The sequence below is a fragment of the Anolis carolinensis genome, chromosome 4 (assembly GCF_035594765.1).
Source record: "Anolis carolinensis isolate JA03-04 chromosome 4, rAnoCar3.1.pri, whole genome shotgun sequence".
NCBI lineage: Eukaryota > Metazoa > Chordata > Lepidosauria > Squamata > Dactyloidae > Anolis > Anolis carolinensis.
In genome coordinates this window covers 242954302-242963896 of record NC_085844.1, presented here as the reverse complement: position 1 = coordinate 242963896, position 9595 = coordinate 242954302, and the positions used below count along the sequence as shown (strand labels likewise).

Here is a 9595-nt window from a genome sequence, read left to right as displayed (position 1 = left end):
AGTGATATTCCAGATTAATAAGGCCATATCTTTGAAATCTGTTGTTGAAGGCTTTCATGGCCAGGATCACAGGGTTGTTGTATATTTTCCGGGCTGTATGGCCATGTTCCAGAAGTATTCTCTCCTGACGTTTCTCCCACATCTATGGCAGGCATCCTCAGAGGTTGTGAGGTATGGAGAAACTAAGCAAGGAAGGTTGTCCACATGCTTGTGGATGAGGAGCCATTGAAATCCACAAGCATGTGGACAACTTCAATAGAAAGGAGGAAACCATGAAAATGAACAAAATCTGGCTACCAATATTAAAAAAAACTCCAAAATCAGAACAGTAAATAAGGAGCAGCACTCTGCAAACAAAAGAATTCGAGACAGGAATCAATCAGGGGCAGCTAACGACTCTGAACAAAGGATTCCCCCAGGCCAGGAAGTGAAGCTTGGAAGGCCATTTAATACTAATTTATTTATTTACAGCATTTATATTCCGCCCTTCTCACCCCGAAGGGGACTCATGGCGGATCACATTACACATATAGGCAAACATTCAATGCCTTTTAACATAGAACAAAGACAAGACAAACATAGGCTCCGAGCGGCCTCAAACTCATGACCTCCTGGTCAGAGTGATTCATTGCAGCTGGTTGCAGCTGGCTTGCTCTCCAGCCTGCGCCACAGCCCGGGCTGTGAAGGTGACTAATTACAACATTCACATTGGCCTCCAACAGACAAGAGTTCTTATTTCCACAGATATATAAACCTTCCTTCCTTAGTTTCTCCATACCTCACAACATCTGAGGATGCCTGCCATAGATGTGGGCAAAATGTCAGGAGAGAATGCTTCTGGAACATGGCCATACAGCCCGGAAAACATACAACAACTCTTTGAAATCTACCTGGTAGATTGTGAAAGTAAGATGATGGTGATAGATGATGATGATAGTAGTAGTAGTAATAATATCTCGTCCTCTTCTTCCACTGAGAGCAGGAGGGAGACAATGGAGGTCAGGCAACGGGGACTCCACTTGCACCCCCATCGCCTTGATCCCTCCTCCATCTCAGTTGCAAAGGAGTCAAAAACAGGAAGCAAGCCAGACTCCAGAAGGCCAGAGCCATGTTTGTTTTCTTCCTCTGCCTGCATGGCCCATTATGAAGCGTTGCTAGAGATGCTGCCCTTCTCATCTTGTCAAGGCCAGTTGGCCAGCGACTGCCAGTTTCCCAGGCAAATCACACCAATTTCAGAGTTGATGTTGAAGGTCCATCTTTGCACAGTGGGGTTCCCGAGAAAGCTCTCCTCCAGGGAGCAAGGGTCAGGCGCTGCCCTCTTTCCTTCACAGAAGGTGGGGGGCTTGGTGTGTGCATGTGTGTGTGTGTGTTTCAAAAAAGAAGACCTTGCAAATTCAGTGGTTACAATGGGACACACACTCACTAATAACCTACCCCAGCCAGAATAAGAAATTCAGTCTGAAGACCAGCTTAGAGCATAAAAAGGAAAAGGATGAAAAGAAAAAATAACAGTCCCTTTAAGATAATATACTTAAACCCCGAAGGTGTATCTTCCCCTTAGATAAATTAAATGTAAGTTTGTGTACATGTATTTCAAAATCCTGGATCTTATTTGATGACAAGTGGGGATTATATGCATTAGAAATAAAATAGGATATAAATGCTTCTTATATGCATGTTTGTATTTGAAGCCTGGGTTGGTCACTTTATTCTAAAATATATCACAGCAAACGCATTTACATGGATTGTGTAAATTCATTCTTGTATATATATAAGAGCACATATTTACATGTATACATAGATGATTATAAGTATGTCTTCATGCATTCCTCCATCGATCTAGGGGAATGGATATGTATATTTATAAAAGGTAATGCTTGGAATATCAAAGTCTGTGCACATGTTGTCACGTTTATTGATGTATATGTAATGTATATGTGTGTGTCGCGGTGTGTGTATATATATGTATGTATGTATATATGTATGTGTATATATATGGATATTAAAAACAGGATGTAAGTCCAAGTTAATATTAGTATTAATATTAGCACAAACTCATAGCACTCCTCTGATTGCTTATATGCAATACATTGTGTGAATAATATACAGTAGAGTCTCACTTATCCAAGCTAAATGGGCTGACAGAAGCTTGGATAAGCGAATATCTTGGATAATAAGGAGAGATTCAGGAAAAGCCTATTAAATATCAAATTAGGTTATGATTTTACAAATTAAGCACCAAAACTTCATGTTATACAACAAATTTGACAGAAAAAGTAGTTCAATACACAGTAATGTTATGTTGCAATTACTGTATTTACGAATTTAGCACCAAAATATCACGATATATTGAAAACATTGACTACAAAAATTGCTTGGATTATCCAGAGGCTTGGATAAGTGATTGTTGGATAAGTGAGACTCTACTGTATATGTAATGTATATATATGTGTCACTGAGTGTGTATATATATGTATGTGCATATATATGGATATTAAAAATAGGATATAAGTCCAAGTTAATATTAGTTTTAATATTAGTACAAACTCATAGCACTCCTCTGATTGTTTATATGCAATACATTGTGTGAAAAATATATTGCAAATTCTCTGTGTACATACAAAAAAACACACATACACTAATCACCATGGTTGTTTATCTATTCATATACTTCCGTGGGTGAATGCCATTGCTTGCAATATTATTTATTGGGAAATTTCAAAGCTACACTTTTTAATTTATTTCTCCCCCAAACAGATATAAATGCCAGACTTTTTTATCCATAGCTGTATATTCGCAGGCTGTTTTGCTGAACAAGGATGTATATCCAATAGACAGTTCAATAACAGATTTAATGGTTTAGGAATTATAAGAAAAGAATTAAGTCTAAACACTGTCGGGACTGCAGATGTGTTTTGCCCCAGAAAATGAGGGAAATATATTTGTTTCTTTCAAATATACATATATATACAGGCTGGTAGTTTGAATTGGATTAAAGCCCCAATAATATTTTCCTAACTACAGTTCTCTGGCTGCCTTTGGAGCTGCTGGCGGAAAGATATAACTTTGCAAACACTTTCTTGAAGGGCTGAGCCTGAAGGGCCCTCAACAATGCTCACCCAGAGAAAGGGAAACACCTCCACAAAAGGGGGGAATTGTTAATAGCTGACAATCCAAAGGGGCCCCCCAGAGAAGGCCTGTCCTATACAATAAGGACAGAAGGCCGTGATTTCTATAGCAAGGGGGCCCCACTTTTTAATCTGGACAAAAACAAAATGTTAATCAGGTCTGAAAGCCCTGACGGGTCAAAGCGGTGGGCAGAAAACCGGACTCTTTAACTCTCCCCCCCCTCCTTCTCTTCTTCTCCCACCCCCAACTCAACCCCCAAAGCAGGCCCCAAAGAAGAAGGACTGGCTGTCTCCTCCTCTTTAACTTTATTTCATCAATTAGCTCTTTTGGGGAAAAAAGAAGAAGAAAAAGAAAAAGGAGGGGGAGGATGAACAGCCCTAGTCAACTGAGGGAAACTTTTAAAAGAGTGCTTTTCTCTTCTTTGCTTCATCCTGCCAAGGAGAAAGCCACTTCTTCGAAAGAGCAGGTAAGTGTTGGAGATATTTCAATTTTTTAAAAAGTTCTGTTCAGAAAAGTTGGCTTGCAACGGGAGTTGGCTTTTCTTGCTTCCTTCCCCCTCTTTTGTATTTTCTTTCCTTTTCCTACTTGCCCTAAGTCTACTCAAAAACCTTCTCCAGATGCTGCCTGGTTTTGTAAGTTTTGTTGAAATATTACATATTTTAAATATATTAATATAATTTATAATTACAACATTTACACCTGCCTCCAACAGACAAGAGCCCTTTCTCCCACCCTGGACCTTTCACAGAGATATAAACCTCCCTTGCTTAGTTTCCAACAGACTTCACAACCTCTGAGGATGCCTGCCATAGATGTGGGCGAAACGTCAGGAGAGAATCCTTCTGGGACATGGCCAGACAGCCCAGAAAACTCACAAAGCAATTTATACTTAATTATAGGAAAAAGGGTAAGAGGCAAGCAATTTCAACTGGGATCCTAAAGCCAAACAGTAAGGATTCAACATCCCTGGGATCAGTAGGGTTTATTTATTTATTTATTTATTTATTTACATCACTTTTACCCTGCCTTTCTCTCCGAGGAGACTCAAAGAGGCTTACAGTAAATAGGCAAAAATTCAATGCCTAAAAACAATGTAAAAACAACAATTCATATAAAACAATCTACAAAACAACAGTTCATATAAAACAGATACCATTACAAAATAAAGTCACATTATATAAAATTTTAAGAATGTCCAAGATTAAAATCCATTCATCCAGAATCCTCAAGTAGGGTTGCTTTTGAGTAAACATGGCTATGAGCTGGTTGGAAGCCAGCACTGTTTTGAAATAGGAGCAACCCATTGTTAACCACTGGGGGCAAAATAACTCAATCAAATGAGCAAATTGGTGCTTAGCCAAGAATGTTGGGTTTCTTAAAGTTTAAGAGGGCTTCTGGATTTTACACATGAGTCATCCTTAAGGCAAGCTTTGTTTTCTGCTGCTTTTGAGACTAGGACGGGGAACATTGGCTTCAAACTACAGGAAAGGAGATTCCACCTGAACTTTAGGAAGAACTAAAGGAAGGAGTGTGGTGGAGGCTCCTTCTTTGCAGGCTTTTAAGCAGAGGCTGGATGGTCATCTGTCTGGGGTGCTTTGAATGAGATTTCCTGCTTCTGACTGCGGTTTGGACTGGATGCCCATGAGGTCTCCCCCAGTTCTATGATTCTATGATTCCATGATTGTATGATTCTAGGATCTGACCATCTATCACACACTACCATTCTTCTGAGATTGTCCAGCTTTCATCTACAAAGTTTCTGCAGTTGACTCCAGATGCTGGGCTGGCCTCTTGGGTTGGTTAGCTCCAACTTGAGTAGACCCATATAATCATTTCTGAATGATGAGTCAACGCATGGATGGTTTGGATGGGTTCAATGAGTCTCCTCGAGTCTGGACCGAAATAGAATTTAGGTTCTCATCTTCTCCCTCCTTCCTACATCATGGCAGATGCATCTTTGTCCATGGCGAGTGTGCCTATCCCTTGGTTATTTGAGGCTAGACAGGTTTTGATGCTCTCCAAATAACAGTGAGACATGTATGACCAGAACTGGTGGAAGCATTTAAACGAAGAGGAAGCAAGAAAGAAAAAGCAATGGTGAGGTATTATAGCTCTGTCATGTCATTACAGGGCTTGCTAAAAAAAATTAACCATCCGTGACACTGCCTCCTCCTCTTCATATTTATTATTTATTGTATCTGCATTCTGCCTCTCTCCTGAAGTTGACCCAAGGTGGCTCACATACAAAATTTGTTAAAACAATACAATATCTGTTTTTTAAATTGTAATTCTCCTTCTTTGACCTGCTTGCCTTCCTACTCCCTCTTTGTTCTTCTATTTATTATTTATTTTATTAATATGTTGCCTTTTTCTTGAAGTGACAAACAAGGCAGTTTACATATAAAATTGGTCAAACAATAATTTTTTTTAAAAAAAAGCAATTAAAATTCCTCCTCCTCCTCCTTGTCCTCCTCCTCCTCTATTTCTTATTTATTTTTATTCATATGCCATCTTTCTTCTGAAGTAGGATCTAAGGTGACTTACATATAAAATTAATGAAAACAACATAATTTAAAAAAACAATTGGAAATTTCCTCTTTTTCCTTCTCTTTCCACTTCAATATTAATTCCTTCCTCCACAAAATTTTGGACTCAAAGTAGCTTACAAAAAATGAAGCAAAATCAGGATTGTTGCCTATGATGAAGTTAAGCTGCTGTCTATTTAAGCTAAGTCCACATTCTGGACAAATTTATTCCAAACTGAGATTGCTATCCATAACCTAGTCAGACCCAACCAATTAAGACTGTCCTTGAACCAGTTAAGCTGAATCCAGAATTAGGCCTTTTGTCCATCAACCCATTAAGCGACTGTGTGGTTAGACTGGGTTTGGGTTGGGTTTTGATTTGTTTATTCCAATTCAAAGCAATCAAGCATTTCTATTATTTGTAAGAAGGGAATATCTGAAATTCCCTTTGATGCCCTTGATTCTTCCCAATGAAAATAGGTTAAAAGACAGTGGAAAAGAGAGGGAAAAGTCTTTACTTCTCCCCTTCTTCACATCCTCCCTTCCTTTTTTTGTGAACTGTGAAGTGAGATCAAGCCCCTTCCTTTCCAATGTGTCTGGAGCAAAATGCATTTACACGTTTATATAAAATGCTCTCCTAACTGACAGCGATACAGAGTAACACATGCAAGAAGGCTTTGGTGTACACGTGTCTGTAGGTTTAAGAAAACACAAGGCAAGCTGTCTGTCTGTCCCTGGTATTTTTCCAGTATGACATTGAGAAGTGGATTTATAGCAGAAACAATCCACAACATGGGCTTCTTCTTGCTTGTGTTTCTGCACTCTTTTTGTTTCACTAATAATGATTAATAACAATAAATATTGCTGTTACTATTATGTTGGAAAACAACAGAAGTTTCTTCCCCTTTCACATTTACCTGTTCAGAAAGGATCCTCAGTGAATCTGAATCCGTTTTATTTATTTTGTGTCAAAAGCACTGCATGATAAATAAGTTTAAAACTGATAAAATAAAGGGATCATAAGCAGCTAAATAGTTTTAGACCAAAAGCGGGCAACAGTGACTGCATTGTCTATAGCTTTAAACAAAAACAAGCCCTGTGAGGAGCGGCTTAAAGAACTGGGCATTTTAAGCCTGCAGAAGAGAAGTCAGAAAGGAGACATAATGGTCATGTATAAATTTGTGAGGGGAAGTCATAAGGAGGAAGGAGCAGGCTTGTTTTCTGCTCCCCTGGAGACTAGGACACGGAACAATGGTTTCAAACTACAGGAAAGGAGATTCTACCTGAACATCAGGAAGAACTTCCTCACTGTGAGGGCTGTTTGGCAGTGGAACTCTCTGCCCCGGACTGTGGTGGAGGCTCCTTCTTTGGAGGCTTTTAAGCAGAGGCTGGATGGCCATCTGTCGAGGTGCTTTGAATGAGATTTCCTGCTTCTGACTGTGGTTTGGACTAGATGGTCCATGAGGTTTCTTCCAACTCTATGATTCTCATTCTTTCTCTGTGCATGAGGCAGGGCATTGTGGGCAAGCATACAGATGCAGAGTTGTTTGTTCTGTTCCACAGTCTCACAAGGCGGAGGGTTCTTCTAGGTCGTGCCATCTTGCCAGGCTGTCTTTTGATCTGCCCACTCCACTTCTGAGTCTGTTCAGGAACTTCCAAGTTGCCCATTCTTGGTTTGCCCCTGGAGGAAGAAAGACCCTTGTGGTGGGCCATCCTGTTGGGATTGCCTGGTGTAGCTGCCCAGAGGAATTCTCTTGCTGTTGCTGGAGGAACATTAAGAGGAGTGGCGGTTCTCATGAAGTTTTTCCTTGATTTTAATCTACTAAAAGGAGGTTGATAGCCATGCAGTGAGTGGTTTTCACAGTGTTCAATCTTATTATCTTATCGGGGTGGGGGCAATGGCAGCTAACTTGTAGAGTTTATCAACAGGTGTAGGTTCAAGGCATCCTGTGATTATTCTGCATGTTTCGTTCAGTGCTATGTTCACCTGCTTTGCCTAGGCAAACTTGTGCCAAACAGAACGAGCATACTCAGCAGCTAAAACAAGGCCAGGGCTTATGTTCTTATTAATTTTGGATCTTGTTGCACCCCAAGGCAGCATGAGCACTCGAAAACCAGACAAGAGCCAATATAACACACTATATCTTTATTAAAGCAATTATATAGCCAAAGGAAATTAGGTATAGAGTCTGAGTAAGGAATAGTTCTTTTTAGAAAGTCAATGGTAGTTCCAAATGGGTAAAGGAAAAGGTCCAAAATTATAATCCACAATGAGAACTCGATAGCTCTCCAAAGAAATCAAAGGGTCCATGAGTTGAAACAGAGAAACAAGACTGGCAGAAACAGAGTTCAATCCACTGGAAATACTTCGTAGCAATCAAGGTAGCAAGGTTGTCAAAACTGAGACAAACTTGAATCAGGAACAAGGAAACAACTGGAGTAAAGTCAAGGTCCACTCGAGAGTCACGGTATGGCACGGCCCAACTGGATAAACTTGGCTTGGAAACAAACAAGAGCTGGAGATGGAGAACCTCTCTCAAAGAAGTGCTACGTTGACACTGCAAGAAAATCTAGTCAGTGAAACACTTTTAACAGATTCCGAACTGTTCACAAATTAGGGAGTACAAAATCCCAAAACTTCCCCATGGGAACACTAACCATTATCCCATCAATTTGCCAGTCTCTGGCTCCAACAGACCCCTTGTTTTTCACTTCTCTCCCTGGTTACAAAATCTCTACGATTAAAAACCCCATTCCAAGGCATCTCTGCAACATCTGGCTCTATCTGTGAGGGAGGAATAGAAAATCTTCCCCAATTAGCAAGTCTCCAGAGCCAATATCTTCGGGCACCTGCAGCTGCAAAGGCCCCTCCGTGGATGGTGAAATGTCAGTATAATTCTCAGCATTATCTGTGTCAAAGTGCAAGTCCTGAAACACTGCAGGCCCTGGTGCCATGGCTGGCTGGGATCTAACAGATCTGCACCCCATGCATTGCCAGTAAGTTTCTGCAGGATGTTATTGCGTGCAGCAACTTTATGCTTGGTATCCATACAGTATTTCCTAAATGTTAGTGTTCGATCTAAGGTTACACCAAGATATTTAGGATGGAAACAGGGTTTGAGCTCTTGGCCTTCCCAGAAACATTGGTTTTAAATATCCTAATTCATGAGCCAATAGCTACTGAGAGATCATGGAATGCAGGAAAACACAATCAAGGCACTCCTGACAGAGGTCCATCCAGCCACTGGTTAAATTAAGAATGACTTAAGAAATTTGACACAGCAGCCTAAAAAACAGCAATGGGGGGAAATTGGGTGGGTGGGGTGAAGAAGTCACACTTGGAAAATCTTTGCTACGTGATAGCCCTTATTTCATATGTGGGGGAGGTTGTTGGGTAGTTTTAATGACAACCTTTTAGTCCTTTGGAAAGCTATACAGAAGGGGCCAAGTTTGGAATAAAATAGGTTGACAATTCCCGAGGGGCATCTTTCTAAAACAAAAGGAGGGAAGAAGAAGAGGAGGAGGAGGAGAGGAAGAAGAATGTGATATTTGGAGAAAGGAAGGGAAGGGTTGAATAGTTTATTTCTGAAAACCTTGTCCTTTTTATTAGCATCTCCACTCCTCCAAAAGAAAGGGTACGTGTACTTGAAAATGTATATTTAGTTATTGACACATACAAAAATATGACTTCTCTTTCCAGACATCATAGATTTCCATTTTTCCTCTTCCTTTTCTACTTTGCATCGAAGTTCTGCTGGTCTTATAAAGATTGATGGCTTCTCTTTGGTGGAGGAATAAAATAAGAATGAAATCTCCATGCCCTATTTCTCCCTCCCTGCGTCCTCCAAAAATAGCCTCACCCATGACTGCATTTCCCTCTTGCATGAAAATATTTACTCATAGGCTTTTATTGGGGAGAAATTCTGAAATTGAAGGAAATA

The 9595-nt window shown here is 40.1% G+C and overlaps 1 long non-coding RNA gene across 1 annotated transcript in view; it reads left to right on the top strand.

Moving 5' to 3' along the window:
• The first annotated feature begins 2697 nt into the window (after positions 1-2697).
• LOC134298537 (uncharacterized) overlaps positions 2698-9595 on the top strand; it is an 82101-nt gene continuing 75203 nt past the window's right edge. Inside the window, exon 1 of the long non-coding RNA XR_010005651.1 lies at positions 2698-3595. This is a non-coding gene — a long non-coding RNA (uncharacterized LOC134298537). The remainder of the gene's footprint in view (positions 3596-9595) is intronic.